The sequence below is a fragment of the Diabrotica virgifera genome, chromosome 8 (assembly GCF_917563875.1).
Source record: "Diabrotica virgifera virgifera chromosome 8, PGI_DIABVI_V3a".
In the NCBI taxonomy this organism is placed as follows: Eukaryota; Metazoa; Arthropoda; class Insecta; order Coleoptera; family Chrysomelidae; genus Diabrotica; species Diabrotica virgifera.
In genome coordinates this window covers 209,387,382-209,410,476 of record NC_065450.1, presented here as the reverse complement: position 1 = coordinate 209,410,476, position 23,095 = coordinate 209,387,382, and positions in this window count along the sequence as shown.

Below are 23,095 nucleotides of genomic sequence, written 5' to 3'. Positions count from 1 at the left end.
ACACTGGTATGGATATGTAAATATTACTAGAATGTCGTTCTAATTGACAATGTCATCATTAACTTTAAAGAGATGGCTTTTGAATGTTCTTGGATAACTGTTATTTGCATAATTGCAAATTATTAATTTAGTTAATAAATGTGATAATTATTTCGCTATGTATTCAGCAATTGTAATAATTTATATGAACAACAAAAACTAATACTCGAGAAAACAGGAAAAGTATTAAAGTGATTTTTTAATAATATATTGTTATTATGGAACTCTTACAATTTTGAACAACTTTAACAACAAAATACTTGGATCACAGAATATATCCTGATGTATTCTCAGTAATGTATTCTCTATAAAGATAGCGAATGTTCGATTTGGAAAATATCACCACGGACATGGTGTCCATTTTTTTCGAATCCTGAAAAAACTAATAAATATTTGTAAAAAATTTAAACGCAGAATGAAAGACTAAATTATTATCGAGGGCCGAAAGTCCCTTAGAATAAATAAAAAGTTTGTTTTGAATGAGATCATCATCATCATCATCATCATCATCATGGTGCTACAGCCCTTAGAGGGCCTCGACCTTCTCAAGCGTTCTACGCCATTCTGTTCTGTCCCTTGCCTGCACTTTCCAGTTGCCGACTCCGATCTTCTCGGCATTTTGTGTTACCCCGTCCATCCATCTCAACTTTGGTCTACCCCGTCTTCTGATTCCCACGGGTTGAGCTGTTAGAATCCTTTTTATCATGTTCGATTCAGGGGCTCGGGCTACATGTCCTGCCCACTGCAGACGATTTCGCTTAATTATAGTGATAATAATCTTTTCCACCAAACGTTTGCTTGTAGATATGCTGCAGTTTAAAGTTATATCTACGCCTCCATATTCCGTTCTCACAAACCGCTCCGAATATCTTGCGTAGTACCTTTCTTTCAAAAATTGATAGAGCGGATTCATCTGTTTTAGTTAGCGTCCATGCCTCTCAACCATATGTGAGAACGGGGACTATCAATGTTCTATACAGCCTTATACGAGTTTTTTGAGACAGACGTTTGTTAGATAAGTACTTTGATAGACCATGATAACACCTGTTTGCAATTATTATTCGCCTTTTTATTTCCTCAGATGTGTCATTATTGGGGTTAACCGATGTCCCTAGATATATGAACTCTTTGACCGCTTCGAAGTTTTGGTCATTGATGATTAGATCTGCATCAACATTTCCAGCTCTTTTGTTTGTGTTGGTCGCCATGAATTTTGTTTTATTTTGATTTATATGTAACCCCATTAGTTCTGCTGCTGCTACTAGATCGGTTAGGATTTCCGCAGTTCTCGCCCTGGTTCTTGTTATAATGTCCACGTCATCTGCATATGCAAGAATTTGGACTGATCTATTAAATATTGTTCCTCTGCTATCTAAATTAGCGTCTCGTACAACTTTTTCTAAGGCTACATTAAAAAGCTGACACGCCAGCGCATCTCCCTGCCTTAACCCCTTATGTATTTCGAATGGGGTTTACGAGTAGTTTTGAATTTTTACTGCTGTTAGCATCTTCACCATTGTCACTTTTATCATAGATATGAGTTTTTTTGGAATTCCCAACTCATTCATAGCATTGTAAAGACTTGGTCTTAAGACACTGTCATATGCCGCTTTAAAATCGACAAAAATATGGTACATATCTATGTTAAACTCTTGCGCTTTTTCGAGGATCTGTCGTAGTGTAAAGATCTGGTTAATGGTTGAACGTCCGCGCCTGAATCCTGCCTGATATTCTCCTAGAAACGTATCAGTATATGGCTTCAATCTCTCGTGTAAAATGTTTGACAATATCTTGTATGCTGTATTTAGGAGAGTTATTCCGCGGTAATTATTGCATTCCAGTTGGTTTCCCTTTTTGTGTAACGGGCATATTAAGCCTAAACTCCATTTTTCAGGCATTTGCTCCTTAGACCAAATTTTACAAACAATTTCTCGCATCACCTTGGTGATCTGCTCTCCACCGTGCTTAAATAACTCTGCTGGGATGCCATCGCTGCCTGGAGATTTGTGGTTCCTTAGTTTTTCAATAGATATTTTCACTTCTTCTACCGAGGGGGGTTCCACGAGCTCCTCATTTCGGTATTCCAGCTCTATGTTGTTAGTAGGTTCCCCTTCCAGCAACTCTTGAAAGTGCCCTACCCATCGTAACAGGATATCATCTTTGTTGGTAAGTAAGTTACCTTTCTTATCATTGCAATAATTGATTCTCGGTTTGAATCCTTTTCTAATAGTATTTATTTGATGGTAGAACTTTCTTGTTTCTCCGTGACTCATATGGCTTTCAAGCCGTTTTAATATGTCATTTTCTGAGTCTCGTTTCTTCTTTCGGTATATGCGTTTTTCCTCTCTCCTTAAGTTTTTCTATCTATCTATTGTTGTCCTAGTTTTCCGTTGTTGCAGTGTCCTAAATGCCTCGTTCTTCTCATCTGTTATTTTTTTGCAGTCTTGGTCGAAACAGTCGTTTCTTTCTTGGGTTCGGGATATTCCCAAGATGCTTTCGGCTGCTAACTTCAGAGCCTCCTTGCAGTTGTTCCACATTTCCGTGCTTGACTGGTCGACTGCCCAGGTGTGTTCTAGGATTTCTTTTATATTTGAATGGAACTGTTCCTCTATGTTTTCATTTTTTAGCATATGTAAATTATATTTTACTTGTCTAGTGCCCCTTTCTTTCTTGGCATTGGAAATTCTTTGTCGTAACTTGGCTTCTACCATGAAATGGTCTGAGTCAATATTTGCGCCTCTGTAACTTCTCACGTCCATTAGGTTTGTAAAGTGCCTTCTGTCAATTATAACATGGTCAATTTGATTTGTGGTATTTCCATTTGGTGATATCCAAGTTGCTTTATGGATATTTTTATGATTAATGCCTGGTTGCACCAACATATCTTAAGCTCCAGCTTAGCTAAGCTCTACTTTTATAGATAGGGCCTCCTTGAGTATCACTTACGTTGCACCATAATTTTCGATCCTTACCTTATTATCAATTATATTCATTGTTAAATTCTAATATTCTTATTATAATATATTATAATTATAATTTATTAATTATTATGTTATTCCCGTCTTAAGCTTAAGATCTGTTGGTGCAACCGGGCATAAAACATGTACTTCCCACAATTAAATCTTTGGAAGCTGCCATACTAATAAGTCTTAAACCATTGTCATTAGTAACGTCATGAAGGCTGTGTTTACCAATATAATCTTGGTAGCAAATCTCTTTTCCTATCTGGGCGTTCATGTCTCCAATGATTATTTTAATTTGAATGAGATATTTGAAATTAAAATCACACTAAATTTTCTCTTATTTTTCACCCCTGTAACTTATTAAAATAAACATTATAGAAGTTCTCAGGGACTTTCGGCCCTCGCTAATAACGTAATCTTTCATTCTGCGTTTAAATTTTTCAAAAATACTTATTAGTTTTCTTAGGATTCGAAAAAAATGAATCCCCGTTGCAATAGCATTGCAGCCGAAAATACGTACCCATCCTCTTAAAATACAGATTTTTAACCAATAGAATCGCGATATGGCATTCGCGATAAAGGTGGTACACGTGCAGTGACAAATGGCGAGTCAAATACATATGTTTGACAGTTCTCAATATGTAAACAAACCGTCAAACTGACAAACTACTGAATTTATTTGTGTTACAAAATTAATAAATTGGAATACCTATATTTTTTGTTGTAAATGATCATAGAAATAATAGTGTATACCCTTGCATTTAATTATCATTATGAAGCTCGTACTCTATACGAAACTCGCCGCATACGGCTCGTTTGGTAACCGTCATACTCGCTTCATAATGACCATCATTAAATGATCGTTGCATAATATACTATTATGAAACAGTTCGTGAAGTATGCTTCTTGCGAACGCACTCGATGTTTAGAGCACGAGCGACAGCGGCGCGAGTGCTATATATCTCGTAAGTTCGCAAAAAGTATTTCACGCACAGGCACAGTTTCATACAATATTTTATCTACGATAAACAAATAAAAAACTGTAACTCTTCGTCACTGAAATTCATTTCTATTCTACAATTTTTAGAACTTTGACATCTACAAATTCAAACTTCTTTTAAACCACAAAACAAGTTTTGTTGTAATTTATTGCTCAAATGTCATCACCATGACAACGCAAGTTAATGATATTTGAATATAACGACAGAGATAATCATAGAGATAATACAGGGCATGTCTATTCTTAATTCAGATATAATTTCCAGTTTACCTCACCTTTGCAGAGTACGTCAACTTAACAAGAAAAGTTAGGTTATGTAGAGATGTTGGTGGTGGACATGTACAGCATATTGTTTGATTTTATTGATTATTGTTACTTATAATTTTGTTAATTCTTTTTATTTTTGATTAAAGTTCTGTGTTAAAGGTTTTGACTGATTTTTTATGATTTATAATGTTAATCAAAATTAATTGATAAACCAATCATATATGTACAGCTGGTTCCTAAAAAAACTGATATTACTCTTAGTAAGATTTGATCATTTTGAGCAGTGTATGATTGGTCTGACATTATATTATATTTATTATGACAGACAATTAATAAAATAAACAAACAAACAGCCATTTTTTGAGGTTGAAGTTATCTGACAAATTTTAAGATTTGGCAGTGACAGTGACAGTATGTAAAGAATAATAATAAATTGAATATAATTAAACTCATGTTCATTATCAGGCCCGATTCTATAAATGGGCACGCTGGGCACGTGCCCAGGGGCGCACGAGCCTGGGGGCGCCAAGAGGGCCAAGAAAAAAAATAATAAAAAAAATAAAAATTTTAATAATAGTTTAAAATAAACAAATATTTTCTGGAGATCGCGGCAAATTGTAAACAAAAACTACGAATAGCGATTTAATCATTGGAAGGGTATCAGCGTAAAATACACCACCACAACCCGACCTCAACGCCGCGCCCGCGCCGGTCCTAGACGACGGAACAAAGCGGAAGCGCGCCGCTCTACATGTGTCTATTTTTAGCCCGCCCGCCTCCCCCCACCATCCTCACCACAACATCCCTTTTGTCTCTTGACTCCACAGTCAGGTATTAGACACTGGACAGTCTATTGTGGCGTGGTCTTTCCACGGTTGCGCTGTTTGTTTACGTGCATCAGTTCTTTCAGTCGAGCGCTTCGCTGCTTCTTTTTTGATGTGATTGGTGACTAGTGAGTGTAGTAGGCTACTATGAGTGAGAAAAAGAAACCTAGTGGCGCTGAATTCCGTAAACGTGCAAATCAGAGAATAGCGCAAGAGGCGATCTTCCTAAAAAAGGTTCCTAGAATAAGTAATTTCTTTAACGTTGTATCTGATGTTCATACGAGTCAACATAATTCTAATGACAAAAATGTTGACACTCAAAAAAGCTTGCCTCAAAATGAAGCTTCTGCCTCATCATGTTCAGATAACATAAATCCAGCTTCAAATGATCAGAATTTTTGTTCAGCTTCTGAACTATCCTTACCATCCACCACATCTCGTACACATCATTCGCCTAGTAGGCCTAAGCAGGTTACCGTAGAACCACTAAACCCATATTCTAGAAATAGTTTTGATTTTACACTAGATGATCCGGCCACTTGGGACACAAAAAACGATGAACAAGTTCTTCAAATAATCAATTCAAATGTCAAGCAAGATTTGCAAGCAGATTTTTCAAAGTCAGAACGGTACTATAAAAATGATGTTAAAAAAAACCGTAAGCTTTCAGTAAATTTGTTTTCAGGCGAAATCCCGAACGGAGAACGTTTTAGAAGAGATTGGCTTTTGTATTCAAAATCCACTGGTTGTGTATTTTGCATTCCATGTCTTCTCTTTCAACCAGAAAATAAAAGAACTTCTTTTTGTGAAGGTGTCTGTGACTGGAAACATTCATTAACTTTAGCCAAGTCACACGAACAATCAAATGACCACAGGATTAATGTCCTTAAATTAATTTCAAGAAAAAAGTCTCTTTCCGTAGAGTCCTTGGTCTCTTCACAGCATCAACAAGAGGTGAAGTATTGGAGAGACGTTCTAACTAGAATAGTGACAGTTGTAAAATTTTTGGCATCTAGAGGACTTCCGTTTCGAGGTGACAATCAAGAATTAGGTTCAACTTCCAATGGCCTTTATTTAGGATGCCTTGAGCTAATTAGTGAGTTTGATCCATTCTTAGCACAACATTTCACTAAATACGGCAATAAGGGTAAAGGAAATGTATCATACTTGTCATCAGACGTATGCAATGAATTTATTACCGTCATGAGCAACGAGGTGCTTCGTACAATAATTGATGAGATTAATCAAGCACGATATTTTGCTCTGGTTGTTGATTCGACACCTGATGCGTCACATAGTGACCAGCTGGCGGTAGTTTTACGGTATGTGTCCCTAAAAGATGCTTGTGCCACAGAGCGGCTTGTAAAACTCTTGCCACGTATATCGCACAAGTCTGAAGGTCTTGAAGAGGCAATACTTTTGTCTCTTCAAGATCTGAAACTGGACATTCGAAATTGTCGTGGCCAAAGTTATGACAATGCATCAAACATGTCGGGCCCTTACAGTGGATTACAGTCAAGGATTAAACGAATAAACCACCTTGCAGATTATGTTCCGTGCGTCGCACATTCCCTTAATCTTGTAGGCAGCTATGCGGCCGAAAAGGCTTGTGTGGAGGTTGTAATCTTTTTCAACTTTGTTCAAAACCTCTTCAATTTTTTTTCAGCATCTAGGCATAGATGGAATGTCCTAAAAGCATTAATAGGGAAGAGCAATGATGGAAAACCACAAAAAGAAAAGAAAACTCTGATGTTAAAATCCATGAGTGACACTAGGTGGTCAGCCAGGTCCGACGCACTACTTGCTTTGGTTACCAGCCATAAAGAAATCAAAGCTGCCCTTGAAGATTTGATTAAGGATAAAACACAAACACCAGACACACGGCTGACAGCAGAAGGGTTTGTTAAAACCTTGGAGAATTTCCAAACAGTTCTTTTAATTGTAATTTGGAATGATATCTTGCAAAGAGTGGACAAAGTTAGCAAAACGTTGCAAACAGAAGAATTAGACCTACTTGGTGCTACAAAAGAGCTTGAGTCTTTATCGTTGTTCTTAAACGAGAAAAGTGAAAAATTTGATGACTTTGAAGCTGAAGCTTTGAAAATGGCTAATTTAAGTACCCCTTCTTATGACAGAGCAAGAAAACGTACCATGTTTTTTGATGAACAAAGGGATGAACAGTTTGAGAAAATGGATCCTAGAACAAGATATAGAACTGGAGTTTTCAAACCCATTTTCGACCATCTAGTAGTGCAGCTCAGTAGCCGGAAAAATAGTTACGAAAATCTAAGTAAAAGATTTGAAATATTCAGTCAACTTCACGAGAAGAAGTATGAAGATCTAGTGGAACAAGCTAAAAAGGTTGCTCAGTACTACTCCAATGACATTTGCGAAAATGACTTCGTACAAGAGTGTCATCACTTTCAAATGTACATGAAGGCTGAGAAACTGAAGAGAATAAGAGACTGCTACTCATACATCAAAGAAAATAGTTTAACAAGCACATTTCCGAATTTGGAAGTAGCCATTAGGGTGTATTTGACTCTGCCAGTTACAAACTGTTCGGCAGAGAGGAGTTTTTCGGCCTTGAAGAAAATCAAGTCAGAAAATAGAAGTACAATTGCAGATGAAAAGCTAAACAGCTTGATGTTACTGTGCACTCAAAGTGACATAACCTTGAAACTTGACTGTGATAAACTGATTTCCACATTTTCAAACTTGAAAATGCGGAAGAAACCAATGTAAATAGAAACCGATGAACTGATGAACTTACAACAAAGATAATATAACATGAAAGTGTGATGTTATTATTCATATTGAACTAGTATATCAAGATGTAATGTTATAAAGGCAGAGTACAGTGTATATAGTAGAATAATAATTACAATTATAATAATAAGGGTGGGAGGGTGGTCCGTGATACCGTAGTAACAAAACCTATTGATTATTATGCTAATCTGTTATTGTTTAAGCGTCAATAACGGTTTTGTTTTGTTTTACGGTTGCCGGTTGCCAGTCCGGGACACGGCGGGTCCATAGGTGGTGGATAATGGAATATTCTCTATTTGTAAAGAGAATAGGGGTTAGATCCCCCCCGAACCAAAACTGGCAAATAAGAAAAAAAGTACAAGAAAAAGCGGAAATTTATTTCGAAATATGGCGCTAGTGGCCGGGTTGTGTTGGCGTATATTTGGTGGTTGGGAGGGGGGGGGCGCTTGTCAAAATGGTGCCCATAGCGCCAAAGACCCTAAAAACGGGCCTGTTCATTATATCACACCCACACCTCATCAAAAGCTTTTTACAAGAACATAGTCAGCGATTTTGATATGGCTTAAAGAAAGACTACATCAAGATCGCCTATAAATCGTGCTGGTAATTGCCTTGCAGCGAGACCAAAAACAAAAAGGAAAAGAAGAAGAAAGTACACTGCTCAATTTTCTACAAAATACGCTTTAAGGGTCGTATCAGTTTTTTTTGGAACCAGCAGATTAGAACAAGACATACGTAATTTTTTGACGGCTAGCTTTGATCCCAATAATTGTGGATCGCTCGTTATAAAAGTGTGCCAAAAAACAGTGGGAAAAAGTAAACCCTATTTAAAATACATTGTTACGTCACGCACTGCTATCTATAATGACAGTTTTCACAAACTAAACATTCTCCTCGAATGTTCACATCAATCAGTAAATATAAACAAATTTTATGATAATCTTAATATATTCAAAATTCCACTTCCCGTCTACCTGAACAATTTGATATTTTCTGAAGATACTAATATATTAAAAACAATTTACGAACATATCAAAAACTGTAAATATAGATTGTAGCAATAAAATTTACCCTTTATTTAAAAAATTTTGTTAAAACAAAGCAGGCATGTTTGTTTAAACAAAACAAACATGTTTGTTTTGTTGTTATTTTTTTTAAACCATGTAGATTTAAGTAATTATTTTATATTATAATTGAAAAAAGAAAAGAACAAAAAAGAGAAAAAGAAAAGCAAAAAAAAACAAAAAAAAACAAAAAAAGCAAAAAAGCAAAAAAACAAAAGAAGAAAAAAAAAAAGGAAAAAAAACTAAGAAGATGTAAGCCTCCGCGAGGTTGAATCGGGTTTACGTCTTAGCGTAGTAAAAAAACAATTTATAAAAAATAACAATAAAAAAAATAATAAAAAAACAAATTAACAATACAAAAAAAATACAACAAAAAATACAAAAAAAAATAAAAATTTACAAAAAAAAATGAACAACCAAAACAGTGTATTATTTAGATAATAATTGTAGATAATAATGTTAGTTTGCTATGTATTTAGAGTTAGAAATACAAAAAAAATTCCTCTGATTGAAAAATCAAATTTGTTTGTTTTTAAAATAACAAAATGTCTGGCTAATTGGCTCGGCCAAGGCCATCAAATTCACACAAAAAAAAAAAACAAACTAAAAACTTATGCATAATATGAGATATAGTAGATAACATATTTTTGATCTTATTACTCTAGGGTTCTAGGGTATTAATTCTGACTGTTTTTGTGTGTTATTTTGTGTTCATTTACAAGTTTACTTTAATAATAATATTAAAATAAAACTTTTATTGAGACCAAGTTTCTGGTAACGCCTTCGCGGTTTCTACAATTTGCAAACCATACGAATAATGAGAGCAAAAAAAGCTAGGGGAGATCCATGAATTGCATCTTACTTAATTTCATTGGAATTTTTGCCACGTTGAGCAGGCGGGAAGTGGGATGCAATTCTTAGATCTCCCCTAGCCTTATTTGCTCTCAGTATCAAATTATAGAAAGCGCGAAGGCGTTACTAGAAGCTAGGTCTCAATAAAAGTTTTATTTTAATATTATATTTAATTTTATAGTGCGGCAGATTCGTGCAATATATTATAAGAATTGCACATTTAATGATACAAGCGTATAATTTGGTCCACATATACTGCACAAATAAAGGTTCAAATTTAGATATGAGGCCATCTCAGATTTTGCCTTTTACAAAAATGGCGGTCATTCGAAATGGGCGACTATACATATATGACTAATAGCACGATATCTTTTGAATGAAAAGTCCGATTTCAACCAAATTTGGTACGTAGGTTCGTTTTGTGATTTCCAAATCGATGCCATGAACTAGAAGAATCGTTTTACCAGAAGTTTTGTTTTTCCTGGTTTTTTATGTAAAACTATTTTATATTATGTAAATAATTTATTTTCAATTTTTTCACCCTATATATATTAATTTTTCAAAATGGTATTACCACTATTGAAAAGAGCGTAAGAATATGTTTTAGGAAATATTTTGAGCTTTGTAGTTATGTTAATTATAATTACCATTTAATAAATGCATAACGTATCTTCACATGTACCTATATGTGGCAGATTCGTGCAAATATTATAAGAAATATTGTACATTTATTGGTAGAGTCATATAATTCGGACAACATATACTACACATACAAAAGTTCAAATTTAGATATGAGGCCATCTCAGATTTTGCCTTTTACAAAAATGGCGAGCATTCAAAATGGCGGCTATACATATGTGACTAATAGCACGATAACTTTTGAAAGAAAAGTCCGATTTTAGCCAAATTTGGTATCAAGTTTCTTTTTTTGATGAATAAGATCGAGGTCGTGAACCGGTAGAATTGTTTTACCAGAAGTTTTGTTTTTCCTGGTTTTTTATGTAAAACTATTTTATATTATGTAAATAATTTATTTTCAATTTTTTCACCCTGTATATATTCATTTTTCAAAATGGTATTACCACTATTGAAAAGAGCGTAAGAATATGTTTTAGGAAATATTTTGAGCTTTGTAGTTATGTTAATTATAATTACCATTTAATAAATGCATAACGTATCTTCACATGTACCTATATGTGGCAGATTCGTGCAAATATTATAAGAAATATTGTACATTTATTGGTAGAGTCATATAATTCGGACAACATATACTACACATACAAAAGTTCAAATTTAGATATGAGGCCATCTCAGATTTTGCCTTTTACAAAAATGGCGAGCATTCAAAATGGCGGCTATACATATGTGACTAATAGCACGATAACTTTTGAAAGAAAAGTCCGATTTTAGCCAAATTTGGTATCAAGCTTCTTTTTTTGATGAATAAGATCGAGGTCGTGAACCGGTAGAATCGTTTTACCAGAAGTTTTGTTTTTCCTGGTTTTTTATGTAAAACTATTTTATATTATGTAAATAATTTATTTTCAATTTTTTCACCCTGTATATATTAATTTTTCAAAATGGTATTACCACTATTGAAAAGAGCGTAAGAATATGTTTTAGGAAATATTTTGAGCTTTGTAGTTATGTTAATTATAATTACCATTTAATAAATGCATAACGTATCTTCACATGTACCTATATGTGGCAGATTCGTGCAAATATTATAAGAAATATTGTACATTTATTGGTAGAGTCATATAATTTGGACAACATATACTACACATACAAAAGTTCAAATTTAGATATGAGGCCATCTCAGATTTTGCCTTTTACAAAAATGGCGAGCATTCAAAATGGCGGCTATACATATGTGACTAATAGCACTATAACTTTTGAAAGAAAAGTCCGATTTTAGCCAAATTTGGTATCAAGTTTCTTTTTTTGATGAATAAGATCGAGGTCGTGAACCGGTAGAATCGGTTTACCAGAAGTTGTGTTCTTACTGTTTTTTATGTAAAAATATGCTGTTGTTTTCTTCAATTCTTTCACCCTGTATATATTAATTTTTCAAAAAGGTAATACCGCCATTGAAAATAGGGTAAAAATATTTTTTAGCAAAGATTTTGAACTTTTCAGTTAAGTTAATTACCATTTAATAAATTCATAACGTATCTTCACATGTACCTATGTGCGATAGATTCATTTTGAATGCCTGCCATTTTTGTAGAAGACGAAATCTGAGATGGCCTCATATCTAAATTTGAATCTTTGTATGTGTAGTGTGTGTGGTCCAAATTATATGCTTTTACCATTTAATGTACAATAATTCTTATATTATTTGCACGAATCCGCCGCACATAGGTTCATAGGTACATGTTAAGATACGTTATGCATTTATTAATTGGTAATTAATATAACTAAAGAGTTCAAAATATTTCCTAGAAAATATTTTTACGCTCTTTTCAACGTCGGTATTAACTTTTTGAAAAATCAATATATACAGGGTGAAAGAATTGGTAAAAAAACATGTTTTTACATAACAATCAGGAAAAACACAACTTCTGGTAAATTGACTTTTCCGGTTCAAGACCTTGGTCTAACACATCAAAATAAGAATCGATATAACAAATTTGGTTGAAATCGGACTTTTCGTTCAAAAGTTATCGTGCTATATGTCACATATGTATAGTCTCCATTTAGCATGCCCGCCATTTTTGTAAAAGGTAAAATCTGAGATGGCCTTATATCTAAATTTGAACCTTGATGTGTGTAGTATATGTGGTCCAAATCATATGCTTCTACCGTTAAATGCACAATAATTCTTATAATGTTTGCACGAATTTGCCACACATAGGTACTTGTGATGATACGTTATGCATTTATTAAATGATAATTAACATAACTAAAAAGCTAAAAATATTTTTTACAAAATATTTTTACGCTCTTTTCAATTGCGGTATTACCTTTTTGAAAAATTAATATCTAGAGAGGGAAAAAATTGAAAAAAAAAACATATTTTTACATAAACAACCAGTAAAAACACAACTTCTGGTAAACCGATTCTTCCGGTTCACCGTATCCCTCTTGTAAATCAAAAAGAAAACCTATATACCAAATTTGGTTGAAATCGGACTTTTCGTTCAAAAGTTATGGTACTATAAATCACATAAGTATAGCCGCCATTTTGAACGCCCGCCATTTTTGTAAAAGACAAAATCTGAGATGGCCTCATATCTAAATTTGAACCTTTATATGTGTAGTATATGTGGTGCAAATTATATGCTTGTATCATTAAATGTGCAATTGTTTCACATATCGGCCCCACTATTATTAAAGTAAAACTTTCGATTCCTGTAAGCAGATGCTACCACGGCATCCGTATCGTGTTATTTTGTTGTAATTCTGTACTAGCAGTTGGATTTGTTGTAGTTTATTTAGAGAAAGTCGTATGTGACTCAAAGCTTAAATGACGCAATCCCTACTCAATAAAACTAGCTTGTGTCAGTGGCTCAATATTTATTAGAAAATAATTACATATTAAAATTAAATAACTATAAGTCTTTTAAAATAGCATGAGCTATTTTTTGGGTTTTAAATAAATAAAAATAAATATTTAATTATCTTTTGTATGGTTTTGATGTCGCAGCTAAAATGATGCACATTAAAAAAAAAGAAAATTAATAAAGAAAACAAACTTAACGCATTGAAAACTGATTGCTAATATTTTGTAGGACCTCCTTCATTATCAATTACAGCCTGTAGTCGTCTAGGCATGGATTCCACCAACTTTCTAGTGTACTCTGTGGAAGCTGTGTCCCAAGCTTCAGTAATTTTGACTTTTAATTAATTTCGATTTGATATTGGGGCACTATTTACTTTATTTTTTAATCTCAACCACAAATTCTCAATAACATTTAAATCTGGCGACTGGGTTGGTGTTTTAATGATATTTCGGCAATTATAAAGCAACCAAGTACGAACCAGATATGACGTGTGTTTTGGATCGTTGTCCTGATAAAACCGGTAATTTTTATTGATACCTAATTTTTGAGCACTAGCGGCGAGATGCTGCATTAGTATATCCAAATACATGTATTGGTTCATATTCCCTTCAATAAAATGCATGTTACCTACTCCTGCAGACGACATACACCCCCACATCAGCACTGAACCTCCACCGTGCTTTACTGTAGCTTTCATATTTTTTAATTTTAGTTCTTCATTCGGCTTTTTCCACACTGATATTTTTCCATCGGATCCAAACAAGTTTATTCTGGTTTCATCGGCAAATATTACTGAATTCCAAAAGTTCAAATCTTTATTAACATGCTCCCTAGCGAACACCAATCTAATACGCCTATTTCTTTGACTAATAAAAGGTTTATTTCTAGCAGTTCGGCCGTGCAGATTATTTTTTCGTAATATTCGTCTAATTGTTTCGGGGTTACATTTTTTCCAAACTGCCTTTCCACCTCAGCTCGCAATTTTAGTGCACTTTTTTAGGATTATTTGCTATTTCTCTGAGAATCCATCTTTGCTCGCGGTTGGTAAAAATTTTATTAGGCGCCAGCCTTGATTTATTTTCAACTCTATTTATATTTCGATAACGTTTAATAATGTGCTGAACTGCTGATGAACATTTATTTACCATTTGGATATGTTTCTTTGGCTATATCCATTTCTATGGTGAGTAATAATTAAATTTCTTTCATTAATCGTAGTTCGGCGGCCCATTTTTAAATAATTTTGTTATTTGACAATTAAATACTTTGAAATGTCAAATGTCAAATTAAATAGAAATAACTGCACTATGAATTCGCCTATAAATAACGCCTACTTCGCAAATTTCAAATTGATTATTTGTGTAATGCTTTATCGTATCCTGCATCATTTTATCTGTGACATTAAAATCATACATAAAATAATGAAATAATCTTTGTTATTTACGTATGGTATATTTGAAACCCAAAATATGACTTATGATATTTTGTAAGACTAATAGTTATTTAATTTTAGTATATAATTTTTTTCTAATAGATATTGAGCTACTGATACAAGCTAGTTTTATTGAATAGGGACTGCATCATTTAAGCTGTGAGTCACTGTATACAATTTCTGATGATAGTTTAGGAGGTTGAAACCGTTTAGGGTGTTTATAGCACTCCCTGAATGTATTGAATATAGTTTTCGTTTTAACATAAAATTATTATTTATTTATAATATTTAAAGTAATATTAAATGTTCCTTGTTATTTACAGTGGAATGAACAAAGAAGATAATCAAGCTCAAATCTTGGCATTTTACTACACGAAAACTCTTTTAAAATAAGGAACAAATTCGGAGAGAATATATTAACCTCCGACACAAAATGCAACTACCGTACTACACAAACTACTAAATACAAGAAATTTCCAGTTCTGAAATACTTTATTCAAATATTTTACCATTCGATACATAGAATTATTAACAACTTCTGCGGACAGATAGATATTGACGGTTAAAAATTCATCTTCTCTGGGAATTACAAAACTCAAACTGAGCTCAGGATACGAATTTAAATGATCCGGAAATGTATTTACTGATGCTTTTGCTTCTCGGCAGCAATTCACAATATCGTCTCTATCCAAAAGGATAAGAACAAAATGGATTTAAATAGTTTTTTAAATGTTTCTTACGTTTTAATTGTATCAAGTGTTTGATCGAACATCAATAAAGTATCTAAGCAATTGGATATATTTCAGCGAGTGTATAATTAGAGGAGATATAGAGGTGGCACAAAGAAAGCCAGTTTGAGACCTAATTATTAGCTATGGACCAGGTGAAGATGCAACAAAAATACGAAAAGAATAAGTTCTGCTACTCGTAGAGAAGCTTCTTCTGTTAAATATGCTTCTCGCATTTAATTGCCATTATGATGCTCGTTTGTTTGTTACGTTGATTTGATAAAACATTTCAATAAAGCATTTGATAAAGTATAATATGGAAAATTAGTCAAAATTCTTAAGACAAAAACATAGAAAAAAGGGACTTACGAATAATAACAAACCTTTACTGGAATGAAAGAGCACAAATTGTAATAGATAACGAACCCAGTCCAGAAATTGAAGTCAGGAGAGGAGCTAGGCAGGGATGCATTATGTCTCCTTTACTCTTTAGTGTATCTAGTGAAGCAATTTTTGAAGAAGCATTACTATTTCAAAGTGAAGGAACAATAATTACCGGAAGATCTATTAACAACATAAGATATGCAGATGACACCGTCATTATAGCAAGCTCTGTTTAATAACTCCAATTACTACAAAACAAAACAAACACTTTCTGTGAAGATTATAAACTAAAAATGAATATAAAAAAGATCAAATACATGATAATAACTAGACTTAGACAAATATACAAATAAAAAGGTATGAAATATGCACATAAATATGCAGTGTTTTACCCAAAAATATGCAAGTTTATCTAGAAAATATGCATGTAGTAAAAAAATATTTGAAATATTTTTTAAATTACAAAAATATTTACAATATCTTCACATGTTGTATTAACATGTGTATGTATTTTATAAACTAAGCTTATATGTAATTAAATATTTAAGTATTTTAACAAATAAATAATGATATTATTTTGAATTGTGGTAACAACAAAATTATCAAATGCTGTTTTTTTTAACAAAAACAAATATGGCTTCTATCTGAGTACATAGAAAAACTTCTTTCGACATCAACTAATGTAACTGGGGCATTTTTCAAATTCACCACAATAGTTGGCTCTAAATAAGTGGTTCGAAAAATGTCCCGGCTAGTACTTGAACCACTTCAGAAAGAACCTGGTAACTACTGTCTTTTCCATGATTGTTAAAATTTTTGGAAAGTTTCCTTACCAATATGATTAATTTTAACGTTTTGACACAATGATTCAAATTCTTTTATTAAAAATGTACTGTCTAACAATAATAATTTAGAGGAATCCAACTGAGTAATAGTTTTCTGAACAAAACTATCGTTTGATTTTATGAATGATACGGAACTGTTTATTTTCGGCATTTTCAAAGCACAGCAATTACAGATACAGGTGTTCACGTCTCATTTTACAAAAAAAGTGAGAAAATGACCGTCAAAATAAAAATTTTTACTTAGAGGTATAAACTGGCAGATTTTGGAACCCTTGTAGGACAAAACTATGTATAAGCCGCTATATCTTTTATTAGGATCGATACCAAAAAATTGAATACCACGAGAATATAAAACAAAATTAAATATTGAGATAAAAATATATATAATCAAAATTTCAAATTATATGCATTTTATGTATATTTATATGCTTATTTTAAAAATATGCAAAATTTTATTTTTGCATTTTTTATGAATAATGTGTATACTCCCTCTTCTAATGTATACTCACTGTTCTAATATATGGCTCTCAGACATAAACGTTTACAAAAGAAAATATAAAAAATAGCAAAGAGAGAAAGGTCCATGGAAAAACAAATGCTAAACATTAAACTATCAGACAGGAAAAGAAACGAATGGATCCGCAACAAAACAAAAGTTAAAGATGTCTCTACCCAAGTAGCAAAGCTTAAATAAAAGTTCGCCGGACACACCCTACGGCAGAAGGATGAAAGACGGACTTAGATGATTATACATTGGAGACCGTGGAACTACAAACGAAAAAGGGGAAGGCCACAGATGCGATGGTCGGATGCCCTGAAGAAACACACTGGGTCAAATTGAGAAGGCCTATATCCAGGGATGGATGTTTAGGGCTGATTAGATAGATAGATAGATAGATAGATAGATAGATAGATAGATAGATAGATAGATAGATAGATAGATAGATAGATAGATAGATAGACAGATAGATAGATAGATAGATAGATAGATAGATAGACAGATAGATAGATAGATAGATAGATAGATAGATAGATAGATAGATAGATAGATAGATAGATAGATAGATAGATAGATAGATAGATAGATAGATAGATAGATAGATAGATAGATAAATAGATAGATAAATAGATAGATATATAGATAGATAGATGAATAAGCAATTATGCAATTAAGGTAAACATGCAATTTGCATATTTGTCTAAGTCTAATAAAAACTAAGAAAATAAACATACAAACAAGCATGCATTCGGGAAATGTACCGATAGAAAGGGTTGATAAATACAAATACCTCGGAATATGGATTTCAGAGAAAAATGATCAAACAACAGAAATAAGGACCAGGATGGAAATAGCAAAAAGTGCGTTTGTAAAAATGAAAACAATTCTCTGCAATAAAGACTTTAGGTTAAAACTGAGAGTAAGAGCCTTGAGATCCTACGTATTTTAGATACTGCAATGTGGACTAAAAGCTGGACATTTAAGCAAGAATACATAAATAACATAAATAGTATATAGGTAAATACGTAAATAGGTACTCACCACAACTCTCAACCAAAATATACTGAGATATTTTGGACATATAACTAGAAAAAGAAAAGGCATGGACCGAATTATAGTTGAAGGCAACGTAGAGGGCAGACGATCCAGAGAAAGATCTTCATTACGATGGTCGGACCAAATAAATAACATGACTGGTTACTCGTTCTCCAAAGCAAAACAACACGCACAGGAGAGAGAGAATTGTACAGAAATAGTTAAACGACTTACATGACGCAACTGCATCCTTACGAAGGAGAAACGATAGAGGAGACATTAATAAGATACAGTCATTTGAAATGTGGTGTTACAGAAAGATGCTTAGAAAAGCATGGACACAAAAGAAAACGAACACAGAAGTATTGCGAGGAATGGGCAAATAATGCGAAATAATTAACACAATTAACAGAAGAAAGTTACAATATCTGGGACACCTAATAAGGGGAGAGCGATATGAAATGCTCAGACAGATAAAACAGGGAAAGATAAGAGGCGGAAGGAGATAGGAAGAAGGAGAGTGTCATGGTTGAAGAATTTCAGGGGCTAGTTTAAATGCAGTTCTATAGAACTCTTCAGTGCAGTGGCAGATAGAGTAAAGATAGTGACGATGAAATCCAACCTCCGATTGAGAGATGGCTCTTAACCACTTAAGCATCTCGAGCAAGACCCTCTTGCGCATCAAACGTGTTCCGATTTGCGCTATCCCGAGTACCTCTCTCCACTATAAATATTATGTTTATAATTTTATCTGGAGCGATGCTCTCTCGCCCTTTGTATTTCATAGAGCAACGAAGATACGATATAGTGCTAGTACTTCTAGACGGAACTAGAACTCAGAGCTGAACATGTTGAATCGGTTTCAGAATGTTCAATAATGAAATCCTCTCCGATATCGCTTTCCATTCAGCTAAATAATTGAAAAAAAAAATCAGATAAAATAAATGAAAATTGTTAAATATATTTAAATATAATAATGTTTAAATAACATAATAAATTAAAAATTAATTACTTTATGATCAAAAACAATAAATAAAAAATATTTGCAAAATAATACACTTACTTAAAATTTGCAACTGGAAAACACTGCATACAACCGTGAATGCAAAGAAAAGGCACGTCTGATCGTGTTTATGTTTGTTTTGTAATATACGCTTTGGTGAATGCGCCTATAAGAAATAACATGGAAGCCTCCACCAGAATCTAAGGTCCATAATGCTCGTTTTTGACGGTTTTTGTGGTGTAGGCTCGTTGGATCGTGACGTAAGAGGGATCGTTGGAAAGGGAAGGAGATGGTCAATACAAAGGCATAGAAAAATTAAATAAGGCGGCTTTGTCAAAACGCCATTACATTATATCTTCATTGTTATTAGTCCGATTGCTACGTTTGAGGCGTTACATGAAACGGAAGGGGATATCGAGGCTAACAGAGAAAGATCCAAACACAATGGTATTGTAAAAAACCCTATATCATATCTTCGTTAGCATTGACACAATTTTGACGTACGAGACGTTAAATGAAAGGGAAAGGGGTATAAAATCCGTAGAGATAGAAAACAAACACGATATCATTGCCAAAAGGACACTATATCGTATCTCCGTTGTTATTGGCACGATTTTAACATCAGAGACGTTGAATGAAAGGGGATTAAACACCGAGGGTATCATACGAAAAAAACAAGCATGACAATATTGGCGAAACAGCACTATATCGTATTTTCGTTGCTCTATGAAATATAACCGGGCGGCGATTTTACAAAATATACCCGCTCTCAGCACAAGCTCCGCCTCTTACGCATTCGCCATCCAGAACTGTAAAAATCCTACCCGCTATCAACACATCTTACTAAATATACCCGATTACAGCACATTTGGTGCCATTTGAACCTTTTAACAAACTATTATGCAGTAATCCTGAATGTGGCTGTCAGTTTGTTGGTGGTCATCGTTTCACCTAAATACGTATGAAAAATGTATTTCGATGTTCTTTTGAATAAGATATTTGAAATTAAAAATTACACTCAATTTACTCTTTTTTACCCCTGTAACTTATTAAAATAAATATAGAAGTTTTCAAGAACTTCTGGCCCTCGGTAATTCTAAAAATACTAATAAGTTTTCTCAGGATTCGAAAAAAAAATGAATGCATTTAAAGAGCATTGCAGGCAAAAAATGCTTAGTTGATTTTTTTATAATATTTTTAATTTTAGTCACTCGTAACAAAAGAAAAGCGTTTCTTAAAAAATGTTTTTTCATATTTTTTGACCTTATCTCACAGAAAAGCCCTCTTATTAAGTGGTTACAGAAGAAGATGATGCTGATATTCTATACGAAATTCGCCGCCGCCAGGCGTATCTCGTATCCGTTATACTTGCATCATAATTATCATCATTAAATGCTCTTTGCAAATCTACTGTTACGGTTGCCTTAATCTTTTTTCTTATTGTATATTTTTTTGTCGTCCGTTTTTTGCCAGATTAGTTTTAATCTTTTGTTCTTTTTCCGGCTCAGAAAAAACGTCACAACTTAATAGGTATCTCAAAAGCCCATTCTCATAAACATGCCTGTTGACTCCTTTTCGTTGATGACCCCAAAGAAGTTTCTTATCAAATCGGCTCCCGTTCCCAAAGCGCCGCAAATTCGCAACTCCCATTTCGAATATCCCATTGACCCAATAAAAGTAATATAATTTTATGCATTGGAAAACATACATCATGTAATCTGGAGAAAGTATCAGCAGATATAAAACAAAGTTGATAATTTATTTTTGGAGTGTGCGGTCCAGGGCTGAACTGGAAGGGTTTCGAAACCTTTTGTGGATTTAAAATAACACAATGATTTATTTAGTAAATATGAAATATAAATTTCCGGAGAGAATTATTGATGTATATTTTTATTTATTTATTTTAATTTATTGTATACACAACAGGCCGTTAAGGTCTAGGAAATTTTTACAAAATATAATCATAAGATTATTATCATAATCATAAGATTAAACAAAGCCAACGCAACAAATAAAAAGAAGAAAACTGACTTTTTAAATGAAAGACTGGAGAATACTTTTTCTTCTTCTTTAGGTGCCGTGTGTGTATTCAGACGTTGGCCGTCATCAAGTTTACAATTTCCTGAAACTTCTCTCTATCGGCTTCTGCGCGAAATAATTATTCTACTCTGCAGCCACACCATTGTCTAATATTACGCAACCATGAAAATTTCTTTCGACCAATACATCTCTTTCCCTCCACTTTTCCTTTTATTATAAGGCGAAGCAGATGGTATTTAGGTCCTCGAACTATATGGCCGAAGTATTTTGTTTTTCTCCTCTTTATGATGCTTATGAGCAGACGTTCTGAATTCATCATTTGAAGAACACCTTCATTGGAAGTGTGCGAAACCCACGATATCTTTAGGATTCGTCGATAGCACCACAATTCGAATGCTTCTATTTTGTTTAGCATTGTGGTTTTTAACGTCTATATCTCACAACCATACAATAAGATAGACCGCACATAATATTTCAGGACCTTCTTTCGAATATTCATCGACAGGTTTCTGTTACATAAAACTGGTTTCCAGGTCATAAAAGCCTTCCGTGATATTTCGATCATAGTTATTATCTCTTCATCAGAGTCACAATAATTTAATTTAACCAGCTGGCAAGGTACTTGAAATGATTCACCCTTCTAACTCCTCTCCATCAAGAGAAAGCTGACTATGATTTACATTAATCTTTCCAACTACCATCTACTTTGTTTTTGAAATGTTGATTTTAACTCCTCTCCGATAACTTGCTTCACTGACTACATTTAGTAGTGTCTGAAGATCTTGTAAATTTTCAGCAAGGATGGCTGTATCGTCAACGTATCTAATATTGTTGATTACTTCTCCGCCTAGCCTTACTCCCTCTTGTCTGTCATCCAAAGCCTCCCTAAAAATTTCTTCAGAGTATAGATTAAAAGGGGTGGGTGATAAAACACAACCTTGTCGTACTCCACGTTTTATCGGTATTTTTTCAGTACGATTGTCTCCAATTTGAATAGAGGCTACTTGAATGTAATATAAGTATTTCAGCAGTCTTATATCGTAGTGGTCAAATCCTGCTGCCCGCAGGCAATCGAAAAGTGTATCATGTTGTACTCGGTCGAATGCCTTCTCGAAGTCGATGAAACAAACATAAACGTTATTTTGCAATTCACAACTTTTTTGTAAGAGAACGAGCATACAAAATTGCTTCTATAGTTCCTAGACCATTTCTAAATCCATATTGCTTATTTCCCATTCTAGTTTCGCACAGAAGGAATACTTGGTTTTGTATAATACGTAATAGTATCTTAAGTGTGTGACTCATCAAACTGATTAGTCTAAAATCGCTACATTTGGCGGGCCTGCTTTTCTTTGGTAATGCTATAAACAGTGACTCAAACCAATCATCCGGTATTTTTCCTTCGTTGTAGATTTTGTTGAAGAAAGAAATCAAGTAGGTAATGTTTTCCTCGTCTAAAAGTTTAAGTAGCTCAAGAGGAATTTGATCTGGTCCAGGTGCTTTATTGTTTTTGGCTTGTTGTATTGCTTTTATGACTTCCGACTTCAGTATACTGCGACCTCTGTCTGTCTGGAGAATACGCCCAACATTAAAACAAGAGGACTTAAAGGCCAAAAAGGAGAAACCGTGTGTGAAGACAAACAGATCAGCAGAATATGGGAACAATATTATGAAAAAATGCTATTCACCAAGGAGGAAGCACACTGTGATGAAGAAGTAAGACCAATAATACAAGATAAAGACGAAGTAGAAATTCCCACAGAAGAAAAATTACAAAAAGAAATCAAAAACCTCCGAAACGAAGAAGCATCAAGAGAAGATGAAATAAGAGCGGAATTATTAAAA